The 13,717-nt window shown below is 32.5% G+C and overlaps 1 long non-coding RNA gene across 1 annotated transcript in view; it reads left to right on the top strand.

The window, feature by feature from the left end:
• The first annotated feature begins 3,472 nt into the window (after positions 1–3,472).
• The window catches only part of LOC141491959 (uncharacterized), a 56,416-nt gene continuing 46,171 nt past the window's right edge, over positions 3,473–13,717 (top strand). The window contains exon 1 of the long non-coding RNA XR_012469811.1: positions 3,473–3,745. This is a non-coding gene — a long non-coding RNA (uncharacterized LOC141491959). The remainder of the gene's footprint in view (positions 3,746–13,717) is intronic.

Below are 13,717 nucleotides of genomic sequence, written 5' to 3' on the forward strand. Positions count from 1 at the left end.
ACCTATAACTTTGTTATAATTAGATATTAATTTTTCTAATTAGTATTTTTTGCTCTTTCCTTGGAGTTTTCCCAAGTAAACCATCATATCATCAGCAAATAGGGATAGTTTTACCTTCTGTCTACCTATATCTATTACTTTAATTTCTTTTTCTTACCTAATATTTTCAGTATTGTATCAAATACTCATAGGGAACATAGGTATCCTTGCTTCATTCCTGTGTTTATTTCAAAAGAATTCAAAAATATTCCCTTTGCATATGAATTTTGTTTTTAGTTTAAGTAAATACTATTTTCTTTTAAAAAGGTTGCTCTATGCTTACACTTTGTAAGGGCTTTTTTGCATAAAAGAAGACTATATTTTGTCAAAGGTTTTTCTTCATCTATTGAAATCATTGTATGGTTTGGGATGTTTTTGGTTTTTAATGTGATTAATTATGTAAATGTTTTTCTGAAGTTGTACCCTCCTTGTAACCATGATATCAACACCACTTGATCATTATCAATGATTTCTTAGATAAATCTCTACAATCTATTTGATAATATTTTGTTTAATATGTATGAATCAATATTCATTCATCATACTGACCTATAGTTTTCTTTCTATGTTTTGTTTTACCTTGGTTTAGGTATTAGCACTAGATTTATACCAAAAAAAAGATTCTCATAGGGTTTTCAATCTTTCTTAATTTCACAATTGGTAAAATGCAGGTGCTAATATTTCGTTAAACTTCTTAAAAATTTTTATTTAAGGCAATAGGGTTAAGTGACTTGCCCAAGGTCACACAGCTAGATTAATTAAGTGACTGAGGTTGGATTTGAACTGAAGTCCTCCTGACTCCAAGGTTGGTGCTCTATCCACTATACACCTAGCTGCCCCCCCCACCATTCTTTAGGTTTTAAAGAATACTTGGGTGAATCTCCTCTCCCCATTAAATCTGGCAGATTCTTTATTGATATCTATTTTTTTCTGAAATTGATTTATTTGTGATAACTACTGGTCTTCTGATAGTTTGGGTATTTTATATTTGAGAAGACATTCCTTTATTTTATTTGTGTGTGTGACTTTGTGTGTGTGTGTGTATGTGTGTTCTTAGCTTTGTTAGCATATCAATCTGCATAATATATTCTAATAATTCTTTTTATTTCTTTCAGTTTTGCAGTGATCTCATTTTTTCATTGCCATTTTTCTCGATTTGATTTTTCTGTTCACCTCTTTAATCTAATGAGCTAAAAGTTTATCAATTTTATTAATTTTTAAAAACTAGTTTTCAATTTTATCATTTCTTTTCTCTCTCAATTTATCTGTTTCTCCTCCAGTTTTTTTTAATATATCTTCTTTTGTACTTATTTTGGATTTGCTTCTTGATCTTTAATTTTTAAAAATTTATATTCAGCTGATTAATCTTCTCTTTTTAAAAATTTTGTCAATATATGATTTTAAAGAAATGGTTTTTTCTCTGAGGACTGTTTTAGTTGTATCCTAGAAATTTTGGAGTGTTGTTTCATCATCATCATTATCACTTTAAAAATATTGTTATTGACTGTTAATCATTATTTAAGATTTTATTGTCCCCATTTGGATATCTTTTATTTCTGGTACTTGAACTAAATTTTATTCTTATTGTATTATGATCTGTAAAGAATATATTGATTATTTCAGCCTTTTTTACAGTTGTTTGCAATATCTCTTTGCTCTAATATATGTAAGTTTTTATAAAAGTTTCATGTGGTGCAGAAGAATATGCATATTCATTTGCTGTGCCATTTAGAATATATCAGTTTCTTTGGAAATGTTTTAGTTTTTGTTTATCTTTTTGTTAGATTTATCCAAGACTGAGAAAGGTATATCAAAGTCTCCTGTCACCATTGTGTTATTATCTATGATTTATTGAAACTTAAATAATGTTTCCTTTATGAGTTTGGATGCTAAGACATTGAGAGCTCATGTTTGTTATCAATATTGATTTGTTGTCAATGGTTCCTTTTAGCATTATATAGTTCCCTTGTCTAACTCTATATTTTTTGATTATTTGTTTTTGCTTTGTCTGACAACTTCACTTACTTGATGCATAGTAAATTTTCTCCCATAGAACTTCAAGGTTTGTAAAGCACTCTACAAATATGATTTTTTATCTTCATTTTTATCCTCACAACACCTATGGGAGGAAAATGATAATAGTACCTCCATTTTATGGATTGAGGCAGAAAAAAGTAAGTGACTTCTAGGATCACCCAACTCTTAAGTGTTTGAAGAAGGATTTGAATTTTTGACTTCATGTCCAGTACTCTCTACAATGCCATCTAGCTGTATCTATATAGAATAAATATTTTGTGATGTACTGTACTAGGTGCCAGGACTACAAAGATTAAAATGAAACTGTTTTTGCTTCAAAGGAGCTAACCTTCTAATGGAAGTAACAGCATGTACATATATGAATATATTCAGATAATTTGGGTTGAGGCAGACACTAGACAACTGACAACACCAAAACCCACATATGGTACCCATCCTCAAGTCTAGTGTTGTGGCAGATGAAAGGTTAGTGATTGAGGAAACAAAGGTTTTATCATATGAGCATATCAGTTTATTAAGCAATGCATAACAATTGCCCAACAAATCTGAATCATACCTCCTCAGCTTATGCCTGGACCCTGAATACAAGGTGAGACAGACTTTTATATATAAAAATAATTAACAGAATGAAGTAAATTAATTAAAAGGAAACAATGCAACTTTAAGTTACCTGATTTCTAATTGGAAGAAAGATTAGGTACTTTCCAAGTTGAAGGAGGGAGAGTGAACAATTACTCTAAATTCAGAAAAAAGAGATATCTTATTCTTCCTAAATAACTGGAACATAGAGATTGAATGATCTGTACAAGATCAGTTCTTAGATAAGTCATATGTCTGCCTGAGATGTACAGTTGTGAGAGAACTCCTTGCATTAATCTTTGGATCCAGCCACATTTCTGGTCAGCAGGACCTAGATCCTTAGTTAAGGACCTCTAAGCAGCAGATAGAGGTGGAGTGGTCCAGTTTCCCAGACATACAAGGCTAGCTTCAAACAATGCAATATGGTTGTAGCCCAATTCCAATAACTGAATAAAGTTTTTCCCAAGACAGAAATTGGACTAGATCCATTATTGAATAGAAACTTAGCTAGCTCCAGAATTGAGTTACAAAATGGAGTTAGTAGAGTTCACTCAATTCTCACAATTAACTACTTGGTGTCCCAATTTCTTTAATTCCCTCAGTGTATTTGTAAGCCATTATCCCAAAAGATTCACTCATGGTAATCCAGTAAAAGAAAACATATGGTACTGCATTTAATGTAAGCTGGATTTTTCAAAGAGGTTTCCCAATCCTCTCAGTATTGGTTTCACTTAAATTATTAATGAGAAACTGGTTGCACAGGTATGCAGAATGAAATCTCCCAGTTGTACAGTTGTCAGAACTTGTGTAACATAAAAGCTGGAACCCATAAGGACTTTGGAGTATCTGTGGATTTTTCCTTTCTCCCCTCAGTTTCTACATTTCTTTTTTTTTTCCTCCTTCATTCCTTCCCCCCCATCTTAGATCTCTCTCTTCTGGCTGACGGAAATATTTCTCTTCTCCAGTGCAACAAGACATAGCTGTTCTAGGCAGAAAAGAACTAACAAAGACAAAATGTCCTGAAGCAGCTTGTCTGGAACAGCAAAGTCAAATTCATCTTGAGAAGAACAATGGCAGCTTCCCCAAAAAGGTGAGCAGTCTGGAGTAGTGAAGTTGACGGTGAGTTTCCATCCTTCCCTGCTGGTCAAGCAGACCGCCTGTTTCATTGAAAGAATTTATTTACTTTGAGTCTATAACCAGTGACAGAAATGTCTCACAGCACAAATGGGTCAGTTGTTCTGCCTGTAAAAGAGTTAGGGGGGGTGAGATTGAGAATTAAACTCATTCCACATCACTAGTAGGTTGATCTAATCTAACACATTATACAGGTTCCCCATCACTGCTCCAACTATTATCCCTGACTTACTGCTCTGTACGGAATTTTTTAAATCAAGTTTATTTTTAATTTAACTGTTTAGATGAAATGTTATATTTTGTCTCTCATTATACTTAAATGTGGATAGGTTTTCAGGCCACAATTACAGATAGAAAACCCTCTTCAACTCAGTGAAGATAGGCATGATAGTATGGAAAGAATAATGGTTGGGGTCTGTGGACCTAGAGTCAAATCCTTCCTCTGAGGCTTTTAATTGTGGGATATTAAACAAATCTCTGAACTTAGGCACCTTGCCTAAAAATGAAGAGAATTGGATTGAATGATATCTAAGGTACTTTCCTGCTCTCATGATGTGAAATTCATTATCCTATTACCAATGAAGCAATGAACTTCTCCATGGCTTTCTCAGGAAGAAAAAGATGCTATCTCCCACAAGGTCTATGCTTGAAATTTTTGCAGTTTGAAAGGACCTATCTGAGTTGGCACTATAGACGATTATCAATCCAGAGCTAGAAGAAAAAAAAAAACTTCAGAGGTCATGTACTCCAATTCTCTTCATTTCCCCAAAGAGAAAAATAAGATTCAAGGAACTTTTGTCTTGTTCAAGGTCATATCAGTGGTAAGCATTTGAATCAGTTCTCTGTCTTCAGAGTCAGTGTTCATTCCCTGTGCACTATCCCACTAATACAGATTTCAAGAACCCAGACTTATCTACATACAATAGTGAGGAATGGAAGGAGGATCTTAGTGGAGGTTGGTTTAATAACAAAACAAAAACTAAAGATTCACTAATACAGCTGTGCCTCTAATTCAGTGGTTATTAACCATTTTTTGTCTGTCATGGACCCTCTGGCAGTATGGTTAAACCTATGACTCCTTCTCAGAATGATATCTTTAAATGTAGAAAATAAAATACATATGATTAAAAAGGAAACCAATTAGATTGAAATGAAGTTGTCTATATACATATATATATATATATATATATATATATATATATATATATATATATATATTACATTTTTTAGGGGTTTTTTTGCAAGGCAATGGGGTTAAGTGGCTTGCCCAAGGCCACACAGCTAGGTAATTCTTAAGTGTCTGAGGCCGGATTTGAACTCAGGTACTCCTGACTCTAGGGCCAGCATTCTATCCACTGCACCACCTAGCCGCCCCCAAAATATTTTTGAAACACAAACTCATGTTCCCCAGATCAAGAAACCCTGCCTCAGTCAGACTAATTTTTATAATGTTTTTATTAAGCATTCCATATATCCAGTTCTTGTGGTATATCATCACGGTGCAGAAGTAACCCTGTGTTCTTAAAAGGTATACAATAAGAAGTAAAAATTAAGTGGAAGAAAAAAAGACAAATATTTATTAAGTTTTTGCTGTGTACCAAGAAACATATGAAACACTTTATAAATATTATCCCATTTAATCTTCACATCAAGATTATTATTCCCATTTTATATTTGAGGAAAATCTTCAGACAGGTAGTAAGCATTTGAGGCTAGGTTTGAGTTTTCTTGATTCCAGATTCAGTGGTCTACCTACTGTATAGTCTAACTGCCTCAAAACGGAAAGAATACTTACTAGGTTTAGAATTTTAAAATCTAGATCTGATTCTGTTCCATACTACTTATGTAACCTTGGATAATTCACTTCAATTCTCTGTTCTTTATTTTCCTCAACTGTAAAATGGTCTACATGATCTCTTTCAATAAGGTCCTAATAACATCTTTTAAATACTAGACTAAGTTCAGAAAAACTGGAAGGTTGGCCAATGAGCTAAAGAGACTTTGGCCTTTTTGGCCACACCAAGTCACAAAAAGAACTACTAAGGTACAGAAATTTGAAGTCTACATCAATGGAAGGAGTAACTACATTTGAGAATTCACATCTCAATATTTTAAAATGTTGTAAGGGGAAAAAGCCACACCTCAAACCATAAAAATTTATAGAAATGACCAGCAGATGGCACCCATGTTAAAAAGTCATACCATGGGTTTTTTCAAAGAAGGAAGAAGTGTTTGGTGTAAAAATCATAGATGAAACTGTCCTTGGAACAAATCAAGAAAAGAAAAAAAATTTTGAATTTCACAATTAGAGACTTTAAGCAATATTTTCAAGATTTCTTGTTTCTTTAATTCTGGAATATTACAATGATTTTTAAAAAAATATTTAAAGAAGTTAGAATTGAATAGAAAAGACCAAAGATATATAAATAGATAGATGATAGATAGATAGGTAGATATAGAGAGAGATAAAGATAGAGACAGCGACAGAGACAGATATATATATATATATATATATAGAGAGAGAGAGAGAGAGAGAGAGATAAAGATAGAGACAGAGACAGAGATAGAGACATATATATAGAGACAGAGACAGAGAGAGATAGAGATAGAGATAGAGATAGAGATAGAGATAGAGATAGAGATAGAGATAGAGATAGAGATAGAGATAGAGATAGAGATAGAGTTAGATTTAGATATATAGCTTATTTGAAGAACTATTGTAAGAGTTCTCCAGGAAATGAGGTAAAGGAAAGTCCCATGACTGTTAAGGATTGGTAGAAATTAAAAAATACCATATTAAAAATAGCCAATTAAACAACAAATTGGAAATACTAAAAATGAAAGGTGAGATTAATAAAATTAAATGTAAGAAAGCCATTGAATTAATAAATAAAATTAGGTGTTGGTTTGATGAAATGAATAAAATAAATAAGCCATTGGTTCATACGATTTTTTAAAAGAGAGAAAACCAAATCACTGGTATCAAAAATGAAAAGGTTGAATATATTGCTAATGAAGATAAAATCAAAATAATTATTGAGAGTTATTTTTCCTAAATGCCAATAAATTCAACAATTTAAGTGAAATGGAAGAATAATTACTATAAATTACCTAAATTAACAGAAGAAATAGTTTCTAAATAAATCTGTTAGAAAAAAGAAATTGAACAAGCTTCCTAACAAAAAAGCAGAAGGATTGATGGATTTTACAAGTGAATTCTACCAAAAAGTTAATGATAAATGAATTCCAATATTAAGTTAATGAATTAGAATAACAGGCAAAGAAGGACTTCTTTTATGAAACAAATATGCTTCTGATATATATTCAAGGAAGAACAAAAACATAGAAAGAAAATTATAGATCAATCTCACTAATGAATATGGATGCCAAAATCTTACATAAAATATAAGCTAAAAGACTACTACAATATAGCACAAAGATTATGCATCATAACCAAGTAGGATTTACACTAGGAATACAGGGATGGGTTAATATAAGGAAAGCTATTAATATAATTGATTATACCAATAACAAAAATAACAAACATATTATATCAAAAGATATAGAAAAGTTTTTGACAAAATACTATACACATTGCTATTTAAAAGACTCAAAAGCATAGGAAATAAATGTATTTTTACTTAAAATGATTTAAAAAACTACCTAAACCCATCAGTAAATGTTATTTGTAATGGGGTAAGCTAGGAACCAGTATCAGGTAAACAAGGATGCCCTTTATTAACAATATTATTCAATATTGTATTAGAAGTGCTAGTAATAGCAATGAGGAGAAAAGGAAATTGAAAGAATCAGAATGGGCAATGAGGTAATAAAACTATCTTCTTTGCAGATGATATTTTTTAATAATTCTTGTATTTCAACTAAAAAACTAGTTGAAATAATAACCTGAGCAAAGTAACAGGATTTAAAATTTGGAATTATGCACAAAGAGTTCTAAAACTATGGATATCTGTTGACCAGGCAATATCATTATTAGATTTGTTTTCTAAGGTGATCAGGGAAAAATGAAAAGAACCTATATGTCTTAAAATAATTATAATAGTTCTCTTTGTGGTGGCACAAATAATTAGGAATTGAGGGGATGCCCATCAATTGGAGAATGGCTAAACCAATTGTGGTATATGATTATGTTGGAATACTATTTTGTTATAAGAAATAATGAGTATGTTGATTTCAGAAAAAAACGTGAAATAATGTGTGAAATGAACAAAATCAAAAGAGCATTGCATAAAGTATAGTACATACAAAAAATAGTTTTTGAAGAACAACTTTGAACTAAATTATTCTGAGTATTATAAATGCTCAAATCAACTTGAAAGGACCTATGATGGAAATTGCTATCAAACTCCAGAGAAAGAACTGATTAACAGAAGTATGCATGGTATAGTTATACCTATATGTATATATATGTCAAATGGTAGTCTTTTTCTAATATAGGATGAGGAGGGAGAGAGGGGGGCAGTTTGGAAGCTAAAATGTAAGAAAAATAATTAAAATGTATTTAAAAACTAAAAACCCAACAGAAATAAAAGTAATAATAATTCTTCCTTTTTACTGCTATTGCCATGTTAGACTTCAGAGGAATCACTGGAACTTTTAGCTCTCTCAGTTAACAATAATGACTGACATGGAAAAATCAAGTAGAATTTTTAAAAAGAGATCAACAAAATATCAGTGGAATGTAATGTGAAATTCTTAATAATTCTAACAATGATCTAGACTATTGATATTTTGTGAATGAATGAGTAAAGCAACATTTCTTTTAAAAATTAGAATTATCCATGCCTAAAAACAGTGATAAAAATCTGTCTACTCTTGATAAAGCATTAATCGAACCACTTATAATAATATTTATATTTATAATTTATAATTATAATTATAATATTAAAGACTACTAGTAGTTCAATTCAGCAAGCATTTATTAAATATCTTCATTGTGCTAGGCTCTGTGAAAGGCCCTGGGAATACAAAGACAAAAAGGGAAAATAGTCCTTGCCTTCAAAGAGTTTCTACCTTCCTGGGAGATAAACATGGAAACAAAGTAGTTTCAAGGTAATTTAAGGGAAAAGACAATGCTGGCAATTGGAGTAAAAATGGGGACATCAGAAAAGTCTTCCTATATTGGATTATTAGAGAATGCTTTTTATTTTGGGTCAGATTTGTCTCCCAGGAATTTCTATACACTAGTGATGCTTCTTTCTGAAGCTGCTTAGAATATTAGTCTCCCACTTCCACAAGACCATTTCAACTTCTTGAAAACAATTATTGTTTCTGTTAAGTTTCCTCTTCTCCAGACTAAATGTCAATAGTTTCTTTGACTGTGCAAGTGGTATTTTATCAAATGTAAAGGAATATACAAAAATGTAAGGAATTATCATTTTTGTTCTTGAAAATGTTATTAAATGATACAATTTCAAATTCCCTCAATCTCTCTTTGGATAAGCTCTAGTTTTGTTTTGTTTTTTAAAAGGTGGAATCTATTATGTGAAAAGCACTATCCCAGGAAAGCTAAGAAATATAAAACATAGTTCTTGCTTCCAAGAAACTGGATGAAAGCTGCTTACAAGGGCAAACTGAAACAAAAATGAAAAAAATATTTTGAATTTTCAGCACTATATGAAACTGGAACTGAATTGTTGCACCTGAGACAGAAACAGCAAAGATGTTGGAATTCATTTGATTCATTCATTTGAACTAATTAAGCAATAATGGCTTGAGGCATTGGCATTTCATAGGGATTAATGATCAGCTCTAGAGTTGATAGTCTGTGGAGAAATTAAGGTCCATTAACCTCTGCTGGTCATTAAGTAACTCATCAGACATACTCTTGTGCCAAATTAAAATGATTTTCTTTACTAAAAACATTTGGGGTTTTATTTTTGGCTCTGGGTCAGGACATATCTATGCAAAATGAAATGGATACTTAAGAAAATTATCTGGATAATTTCAGCCCATTTGTTTTCATGATTATCTGGATATTTTAAGCAAGGATGCTATTTTTTTAAAACTGTAAGTCCCTCAATTTACAGGACATATACAGACACAGCATCCCTTCAAGTCCAGTCATTTCAAGGAGGGCAAGGACTGTCTTGCTTTAATGTTTGTATACCCAATACTGAAAAACAGTAGGTGCTTAATAAATTCTTGTTAATCTATTGACTGGCTAGGGTCATAACCATACTGGACCACTTGGAAATCATTTGGTAATGCTGGGGCTCTAAATAAGAGATACCATTTTATGAACTTTTAATGTGACCTAAAACTATTTCTAGGAGTTAGGTGACTCAGGGGATAGAAGACTGGGCTTGGAGTCTGAGTTCAAACTTAGCTTTAGATACTTACTATTTGACTCTGAACAAGTCATTTAACCTCTGTCTTAATTTACTGGAGAAGGAAATGGCAACCACTCCAGAATCTTCACCAAGAAAATACCATGGGTCATCAGGTTATGAGGAGCTGGACACAATTAACAACAGTAATACATAAGTATTTCTAGAATTCTATTAGTATAAAATTCCAGAATAGGATGTAAGTCTGGAGGGATCCCAAGAAATAGTCATTTTTCAAGTTTTGCTGATTCAGTGAAGACTATCATATTGCTGTGGTATAATTGTAATGAATAAAAAGCTTATTTCATCATTGGTAAGATATGATGCTTTCTGGTTGTGTAATCCTGCATAGGTCACTTAACTTTTTAGTGAGCTGGGTAACTCTAAAATTCTGAGCAAGTGTCTACAAAAGTTGATAAAGGGAATTTCCATTCCTATTATTCCTTTTTCTAATGAAAGCACAGGTTCATGTTATCCTCCTCCTCCCTCCCCAAATTATGGAGGCTTTAGCCTCTATTCAGATTTTTTATTTATTTAGATACTTAGAATTTTAGATATTTATGTATGAGGTTGACTGTAGCTACATTCTCTCAATTTTCAAAAATTACCATTTGCTGAAGATGAATTCTGTTCCATGGCATGTTTCGCTCAGAGCATTGGAACCATAAAATGCACACATACACACAAAAACATCAGTAGCAACAACAACAACAAAAACTCCTTAACAAGAAATATCTGGAAATTATCTCCTATTGAAATATCAGCTCTTAGGGATTTTTTCCTATTTTAAAATATACTTCATAAATATTAAATATCTCTGTGTGTATATAAAGCATACTGATTGGAACCATATCAGGTAAAATTAAATGTCTCAAGCCTCATGATTTTTTAAGTATTTAGCCATTGAATAAGAATTCTAGCAAATTCTTTGTGAAGCATGGTAGACCTTTGGTTATAATCTTAAATTCAATGTCAGTATTATACAGTAATTGCTAGTTTTCACACACCCAGATTGATGTGTAATCCAATGTAAGAAGGTCTAACACTTTCCAAATATTGTAATTTATAAAAGATGTCTTTTTTTTCAAGTTGAGGTCTGTAAGAAATAAGCAGTACTATATCTTGCTGTTCATCAATTTGATATAGTAGAAAGAGCCCTGGATTCATAAGAGGACTAACTTAGGTTTGAATCCTAGAACTGTCACTTACTACCTATATTATCACTTTGGGCAAATCACCTTGGTGCTCTTTTCCTCACTTTCCCTCATCTGTGAAATGAATTATCTTTGAAGTTCCTTCTTGCTCAAAATGACATGATCCTATGACCTATATATGGAGTCAAAAATGTTAAATCAGGTAGAAAGCAGACCTATCATCAAACAACATATTTATCCTAATTTGACTCATTTTCATAGTCATGAAGACATTTTTAATTTGCTTTTAAATTCTTGAATTTCTTTGAAATGTTTCATTTATTCATTCATTTAACAAATAAAATGAGATGAAAACCAAAGGATAGCTAATTCTCTTCTACATGGGTCCTTCCGGTGGATCATTTGTGATCTGATTCATTTGCTACAGTATTTTAGAGTCACAGGTGAGAGTTGGGTGACTGGTTGGACACTGAACAAGAATGAGCAACCCAGAAAAGAGATCAGCCTGCCTTCACCCCAGAAGTGCTAGTCTTCCCTTAACACTCAATATATATCCCAAATGAGGGAGAGAGAGAGAGAGAGAGTCCACAAAACCTTAGTAAGAATAATGATTATGATGTAGATAATGATAGGACAAAGGACTGTGAAGGAGTAGTAAGATACGTAGGAGAGAAAACATTATAGTGTATGACAATATCTCTGTTTCTACTATGTGTAGGAAATACAGGAATCATTCTAAGAAAATAGTATTAAAAAACAAATGGGACATTATCCTTCTACAACCTGCTGTGTAGATTTTTCTTACCATTTTGTGAGAGGAGAGACTGAGATGCCTAATAAATACAGTTAAAAGAGGAGCTACAGGAACTTTGCTCTCTAGGAACACCAAAGAATTCTAAGAGTTAACCCCAAAGGATTTGTAGCTGATTCAAGTAGGTTAGTGGGGAGAAAAAGAGTCTAATGCTTCTGTCATTGAACCTATACAGTAAAGACTAGAAATCAGATGACCTCCCTCACTCAAATCCAATTGATGTGCTTATCATGGAGCCACCTCCCTGATGTCATGGTCTCCTTCAAGAATGAAGTACAAACATCATCAATATATTAAGTATCTGCAACTTGGGGAATACTGTGCTAAGTGTTTGAGGATACAAAACAAAGCAGGTAGTAGTGCGGGGGATAGTCTCTGCCCTTAAAGTACTCATAGTCCAATGCAGGAGACAACATGAAAACAATGATATGCAAACAAGATAAATATAGGATAATTCGGGAGTAGTTGCAAAGAGAGGGTACTAAGACTAAAAAATGATTGGAAAAAGCTTTTCTCAGAAGGTAGAACAATAGCTGAGATTTGAATCAAGCCAGAATATGAAGATGAGGAGAGAGAGTTTCAGGATTGAGGAACAGCCAGGAAAAAAAAATGTAAGAAACATCAAGAAAACTGACGTCATTGGATCTCAGAATTCGTGGAGAGTAAGTTTTAAGAATACTGGAAATATAAGAAGAAACCAATAATAACAATGATAATAATATCTAGCATTTATTCAGCCCTTTAAAATTTGTGAAGTATCTTGCAAATATATCTCACTTAATCTCAAAACAACCCTGGGAAGTATATGTTATTATTAGTCTTCTTTTAGAGATATCCTTGTTTTAGAGTTTACAGGAAACTGAGGCACAGAGAAGTTAAGTGATTTGCCCAGGATTACACACTTAGTAAGTGTCTGAAGCCAAATCTGAATTCTTGTCTTACAAGAATCCTTTCTGCAATAATTTCAAGAAAACGATCCTTCCAGTACCATATTAAGGAAGAAAGGAGGAAGAACCCATTAATTCATTCTGCCTCTACAACATCCACCTATTGTCCCCATTTCTACTCTTTAGGATCAAATAAATTATGAACAAGCATTCAGGAAGTACATGTTTCTTGGTGCATCAATCTTTCCCCAACCCCTCCAATGTTAGTTGTTGCCATTTTGGGGGGGGGGAGGGATACTTTTAGTCAGTTTGCAGGGTGTCAGATGAAACCTTGAGGTTATTTTGATTTGTGCTTCTCTTTTTCTTAGAGATTTGAAACATACTCTCATGTGGTTGTGAACACTTTGATGTTCTTTTTTTGAGAAATGTTTTTTTATATAAGGGATTTTGTTAAATTTTCAATGAGATTTTGTTAAATAAGCTACAATTATTTCCATGGTGGTCTTTTTGATGATACTTACCATGAGCATTATAATAGGAAATGACCAAATTTCCCATCACTGTCATGCCACAGATCTACAGAATTGTGAAATTAATATTTCTCTCAGGGGCAGCTAGATGGCACAGTAGATAGAGTACCAGTCCTGGAGTCAGGAGGACCTGAGTTCAAATCTGAGCTCAGACACTTAATAATTACCTAGCTGTGTGACCTTGGGCAAGTCACTT

This window comes from Macrotis lagotis, chromosome 6 (assembly GCF_037893015.1).
Source record: "Macrotis lagotis isolate mMagLag1 chromosome 6, bilby.v1.9.chrom.fasta, whole genome shotgun sequence".
NCBI classification, from domain to species: Eukaryota; Metazoa; Chordata; class Mammalia; order Peramelemorphia; family Peramelidae; genus Macrotis; species Macrotis lagotis.